The sequence below is a fragment of the Apteryx mantelli genome, chromosome 4 (assembly GCF_036417845.1).
Source record: "Apteryx mantelli isolate bAptMan1 chromosome 4, bAptMan1.hap1, whole genome shotgun sequence".
Taxonomy (NCBI): domain Eukaryota; kingdom Metazoa; phylum Chordata; class Aves; order Apterygiformes; family Apterygidae; genus Apteryx; species Apteryx mantelli.
Window position 1 is genome coordinate 13855741 of NC_089981.1, and position 6681 is coordinate 13862421.

Below are 6681 nucleotides of genomic sequence, written 5' to 3' on the forward strand. Positions count from 1 at the left end.
CTTCAGCAGTGAGGAGAGCCACTTCGGTCAGTGCCTGTGTGGCACAGCTATTCACTTGTCTCCTCATGGCTAGTGTTGTGTGTCTCCTGCTGGCAGTAATGGCATATGACTGCATGTGGCTCTCTGTAACCCTCTCCTTTATGCAACTGTCATGTCCTCAAAAGCCTGTACAGAGATGGTAATCATCTCCTCTTTCACTGGCTTTGTCCACACACTTGCGCAAACTATCTCCACCTTCACATTCTCTTTCTGTGACTTTGGTATTATCGGTCATTATTTCTGTAACATCCCCCTACGATCCAGCTTTCATGCTCTGACACCTATAGCAAAGAGACGGTACTTCACATTTTTGGTGTGTTTCGTGGCATCTTCACATCTCTGGCAATTCTCATCTCCTCCATCTACCTCATCTCCACCACCCTGAGGATCCACTCCTCCAAGCGCAGATGCAAAGCCTTCTCCCCCCGTGCTTCCCATCTGAGAGCTCTCTTCTTGTTTTATGGCAGCACCATTTTTATGTGCAGTAGCCCAACATCCAGCTACTCATTGGACTGAGATAAATGGGCCTCTCTGTTCTCTACAGTGGTGACTGCAGTGCTGAATCTTATCAGCTACAGCCTAAGGAATAAGGAGGTGAAGGATGCTCTGAGGAGAGTTTTAGGTCATATCAGAGAAACTTCAGCAGACTTGTTAGAAAGAGAACTTTGTTTGGGGAAAATTTGTCAAAACCTTGGTACAAAGAGTAGGACTTCCAAGGAAGATTTGATCAGCTTCCAAGGGTAAGATTCAGAAAGGTACTTAATTGTTAGAAGGGATTTTAGGTGGACTTTTAACTGGTTGTATCTGCAACTTCTATCTTGAAAGACTGTGTTCCTCTGCTGCTGAAAGCTGGAGGAATCCTGACTTTTAACTTGCAAGTTCCAAGCACAAACAGGACTCCTGCCTGAGGAGTGCGTGGCACAGAGTTGCAGTTCTCTGTTCTTTTAGGAACGTTTGCTCATGTAGGAAAACCACCGGTCCGTCAAGATGAGAAAAAGCTTTCAGAGACATTCAAGAGGAGAAAAGCAATGTGATTTGAATTTATGGCCATTTCTGCTACGTCTTCAGTATTTGAAAGGAGTAGCCTCTTCCAGTGCAACACACAGAACCTGAAGTTCTGGAAAGGAAATCTTGGAGAAGAGACACCCGTGTTTTCACCCCCCAAACACTAGCGAAAGTAACTGTCCCTCTCCTGTTAAATGTCCCTCTTCTGTCACTCATTACTACCTCCTTTTTCCCCTTCTGCCTGGAAACATGAAAAAACTACAGAAATGCAGAAAAGATTGACTTCTAATTTTGCTACCATTGTGAAGTAACAAGAACTTATTCCTGCTTTTCATCTCCACATATCAGCAATCCACTTGAGGCAACTGAGTGAACTGGTAGTTATTTTAAGGACATTGGACATAATCTGAAAGTTAATCAAGCTGCAGTGTTCTTTCACTTAAAAGAATGACGGAATAAGATGGTGACTTACCAACTACATGTCTGCCATCAATGTGATTTTGAGAATAAATGACCAATCATTTCTGGGAGATGAGAAAGTTGGGAAAGGCTTTGGAATCCTTTTATCAATTCAGCTAAGCTAGCTCTAAGAATAGGTGTTCTAGTGCTAATAGATGTTTCATCCCTTCTGGCTGAGTTTACAAATGCTGTCCCTCAGTTGGCAGAAGGAGTTGAAATCTTTATTGAGCTGAAAGTGACAGAATTAATCACAGAATCACAGAATCACAGAATCACTGAGGTTGGAAGGGACCTCTGGAGATCATCTAGTCCAACCCCCCTGCTCAAGCAGGGTCACCTAGAGCACATTGCACAGGATTGCATCCAGGCGCATTTTGAATATCTCCAGAGAAGGAGACTCCACCACCTCTCGGGGCAACCTGTTCCAGTGCTCTGTCACCCTCACAGTGAAAAAGTTTTTCCTCATGTTAAGATGGAAGTGTCTGTGTTTCAGTTTGTGCCCATTGCCTCGCGTCCTGTCGCTCGGCACCACTGAAAAGAGTCTGGCCCCATCCTCTCGACACCCTCCCTTCAGATACTTGTACACATTGATAAGATCTCCTCTCAGCCTTCTCTTCTCCAAGCTAAACAGGCCCAGCTCTCTCAGCCTTTCCTCATAAGAGAGATGCTCCAGTCCCCTAATCATCTTTGTGGCCCTTCGCTGGACTTGCTCCAGTAGTGCCACATCCCTCTTGTACTGGGGAGCCCAGAACTGGACGCAGTACTCCAGATGTGGCCTCAGCAGGGCTGAGTAGAGGGGGAGAATCACCTCCCTTGACCTGCTGGCAACACTCTTTCTGATGCAGCCCAGGATACCATTGGCCTTCTTGGCCACAAGGGCACATTGCTGCCTCATACTTAACTTGGTGTCCACCAGCACTCCCAGGTCCTTCTCAGCAGAGCTGCTTTCCAGCAGGTCAACCCCCAACCTGTCCTGGTGCATGGGGTTATTCCTCCCCAGGTGCAGGACCCTGCACTTCCCTTTGTTGAATTTCATGAGGTTCCTCTCTGCCCACCTCTCCAGCCTGTCCAAGTCTCTTTGAATGGCAGCACAGCCCTCTGGCGTATCGGCCACTCCTCCCAGTTTTGTATCGTCAGCAAACTTGCTGAGGGTGCACTCTGTGCCTTCATCCAGGTCATTGATGAAGAAGTTGAACAAGACTGGACCCAGGACTGACCCCTTGGGGACACCGCTAGCTACAGGCCTCCAACTAGACTCCGCACCTCTGATCACAACTCTCTGAGCTCTGCCATTCAGCCAGTTCTCAATCCACCTCACTGTCCACTCATCTAACCCACACTTCCTGAGCTTGTCTATGAGGATGCTATGGGAGACAGTGTCAAAAGCCTTGCTGAAGTCTAGGTAGACAACATCCACTACTCTCCCCTCATCTACCCAGCCAGTCATTCCATCACAGAAGGCTATCAGATTGGTTAGGCATGATTTCCCCTTGGTGAAGCCATGCTGACTACTCCTGATCACCTTCTTTTCCTCCACATGCGTGGAGATGGCTTCCAGGATGAGCTGCTCCATCACCTTTCCAGGGATGGAGGTGAGGCTGACTGGCCTGTAGTTGCCTGGGTCCTCCTTCTTGCCCTTTTTGAAGACTGGGGTGACACTGGCTTTCTTCCAGTCCTCGGGCACCTCTCCTGTCCTCCATGACCTTTCAAAGATGATGGAGAGTGGCTTAGCAATAATGTCCGCCAGCTCCCTCAGCACTCGTGGGTGCATCCCATCAGGGCCCATGGATTTGTGGGTGTCAAGTTTGCTTAAATGATCTCTAACCCACTCCTCCTCCACCAAGGGAAAGTCTTCCTCTCTCCAGACTTTCTCTCTTGCCTCCAGGGTCTGGGGTTCCTGAGGGCTGGCCTGAGCAGGAAAGACTGAAGCAAAGGCGGCATTCAGTAACTCTGCCTTCTCTGCATCCTTCCTCACCAGGGCACCCTCCCCGTTCAGCAAAGGGCCCGCATTTTCCCTAGTCTTCCTCTTGCTACTGATGTCTTTGAAGAAGCCCTTCTTGTTGTCCTTGACATCTCTCGCCAGATGTAATTCCAAACGGGCCTTAGCCTTCCTCATCGCATCCCTGCATACTCTGACAATGTTCCTGTATTCCTCCCAAGTGGCCTGTCCCCCTTTCCACTTTCTGTAGACTTCCTCCTTCTGGTTGAGTTTTGCCAGGAGCTCCTTGCTCATCCATGCAGGTCTCCTGCCCCCTTTGCTTGACTTCCTACTCATAGGGATGCACTGATCTTGAGCCTGGAGGAAGTGATGTTTGAATATTAACCAGCTCTCTTGAACACCCCTTCCTTCTAGGGCCCTAACCCATGGCATTCCTCCAAGTAGGTCCCTGAAGAGGCCAAAGTTTGCTCTCCTCAAGTCCAGGGTTGCGATCCTACTCAGTGCCCTGCTGCCTCCTCGCAGGATCCTCAACTCCACCATCTCATGGTCACTGCAGCCAAGGCAGCCCCCGACCTTCACATCTTCCACCAGTCCTTCTTTGTTTGTTAGTACGAAGTCCAGCAGCACACCTCTCCTTGTTGGCTCCTCCACCACCTGTGTCAAGAAGTTGTCACCAATGCTCTGCAGGAACCTCCGGGACTGTTTGTGCCTAGCTGTGCTGTCTTTCCAGCAGATCTCAGGGTAGTTGAAGTCCCCCATGAGAACCAGGGCCTGGGATCGTGAGGCTACTTCCAGCTGTCTGTAGAAGGCCTCATAAGTTTGTAGCTTTTGAAATAAGAGTTTATTTCTGGGAACAATATGGCATAAAATATCTCGCACCTTCAGGCAAGGAAGGTAGGCCTATTTCTTCATTTTAGAGATCAAAAAGATCATTTTCAATCTGCAGATAGAATCATAGAATCATTTAGGTTGGGAAGGATTTCTGGAGGTCATCAAGTCCAACCTCCTCCTCAGAGCAGGTTCAGTCAGATCAGATTGCTCCGGCCCGATCCAGCTGAATTTTAAATGTCAGCACAGATGGAGATTGTACAAATTTGCACCTAATCCAGTGTTTGATCACTCACGTTGGGGCAGGAGAGGGAAATTTCCTCCTTCAGTTTCCCAAGTAGTCCATGGAAGAGAGCAACTTGTTGATAGCAAGCTCATTGAAGCCCTTTTCTGAGAATTAACTGGGCTAGCTGCTGTGCTTTAGGGCAGAAAAGGTTGGGTAGGTTGGAGATAAACAACAGCCAACTATGCAAAGATAACTCAGTGTGTAAAGGCAGTCTGGTCTTTTGTGCATCTAAGCAGGGTAAGCATTTTGCTCACTTAAACTGTGTACCTAACCATTATAGGCTGGTTTTAATCCTGCTGTCTGCTTCTTGAAATGGGCAAGTACTTCTGAAGATTTGGCTCAAGGGGGGAATAAACTGGCTTGGTATCCACAGTATCTACTCTTGCCTTTCTGGATGAAACAGGTCAGTAAGAGAATAGTTTTGTACATATGCAATACCTTGAAGCCTATGCTAGAAACAGACCTCAGCAAGAACTGAAACCTCCATTCAGTCACCCACATGATAAGAACTCCGCTTTGAGAGCGTCAGCCAGGTTACTGGTAACCTCCAAGAGATTAACAATAATTTCTCATGTTAGGTGAAGCTGGTAGAACCTTTACAGGGATGACTGATTCCCTTTTTGTTCAGGATTCCTTCCCTTTTAGCATGAGATTTTTCCCCCTCTAAATGGAAAGTATTTCATTTGGTGACTCTTCCCAATTTATTCCTGAGCAGAAGATAGCCACTTTTCCTTGACAACAGGGATGCAAGCAAATGAGAAATCCTTTCTCAGCCAAACCTGGAGGATCTTGTGGTATCTGCTCCTCTTTGGGAAGATGCAAAGCTGGGTTTTCCTGCTGCTGTTGCCATTTAGTGCTTGGCACCTTTCATTCAAGAGAGGAAACTCTTACTTTCTTCTGCCAGGATGTGGATTTGTTATTTGTATGTTTACGAGTTGCAGTCCCAAAGGTCAGGGTGGTGGAGGTCCATGTAATTAAGGCAGATCTTAGCAAGTTGGCACAGCTGCAGCCTAACCATTATATTCCTATTTCAGCAAGGCTGAACAGGGGCTGCTTTGCCCTTTTAATGGACTTTGTGGCCCATACTGAGCTCTAACTACCCTACTACCAATGCCCAGGGGAGTTAGCTAGTAGGCAAAAAATGTATTGGTGATTGCAATACAGAAAGCATGATGTCTGAACTAGTGTCAAGACCATGTATCTTCAGGAACAAGCGGGCCATTGCCCTTGGAGTGGGCCATTTGGATGATCCTGTACACCCAACCGTGGCCACGAGTGAGGGGAGAAGAGTGCTCCATAGATGTCCTCAAGAAAAGCAGACTTTTTTCCTTAAAAGAGGAGAAAGAGGGCACACGAAAACCATTGTAGTGCCAGACTAGGACTTGTGTTTCACAGTGCTGCTGCTGCCTTTTGGATAAATTATTTTATCTTTCTGCGCTTTCTTTTCTCACCTGAAAAATAGGAACAGTACTCCCTTGTTTCACAAGTCATTTCAATGCGTAATTAAAGAAGTCTAGTCAGAAGCTATGATGAAAATGCGCCGTGCTTCCTTGTGGCTACTGAGACAATCAATTGTATGTTGCCAGTTTCCCATTACTTCTAGGTGTTGAACCAGTTTCTTGTCGGGAGATAACATGAGTGTGCTAGCAACATGCCTGAGAGGAATCACTGTGTGGCCATTGAGTTTATCCTCTCTGGACTAACAGAAAGCCAAGAGGTGAAGGTAACCTGCTTTTTTTAAGCACATTAATAGGGAATCTTGGAAGGATCATGTAGATGAATGTTGATCCCCCGGCTTCACACACTGTGTACCTTTCCCTCAGTAACTTGGCTTCTGTGGATTTCTGTTACTCCTCAGCTATCTCCCCGAGGTTGCTGGTGAACTCTTCAGCAGTGAGGAGAGCCACTTCGGTCAGTGCCTGTGTGGCACAGCTATTCACTTGTCTCCTCATGGCTAGTGTTGTGTGTCTCCTGCTGGCAGTAATGGCATATGACTGCATGTGGCTCTCTGTAACCCTCTCCTTTATGCAACTGTCATGTCCTCAAAAGCCTGTACAGAGATGGTAATCATCTCCTCTTTCACTGGCTTTGTCCACACACTTGCGCAAACTATCTCCACCTTCAC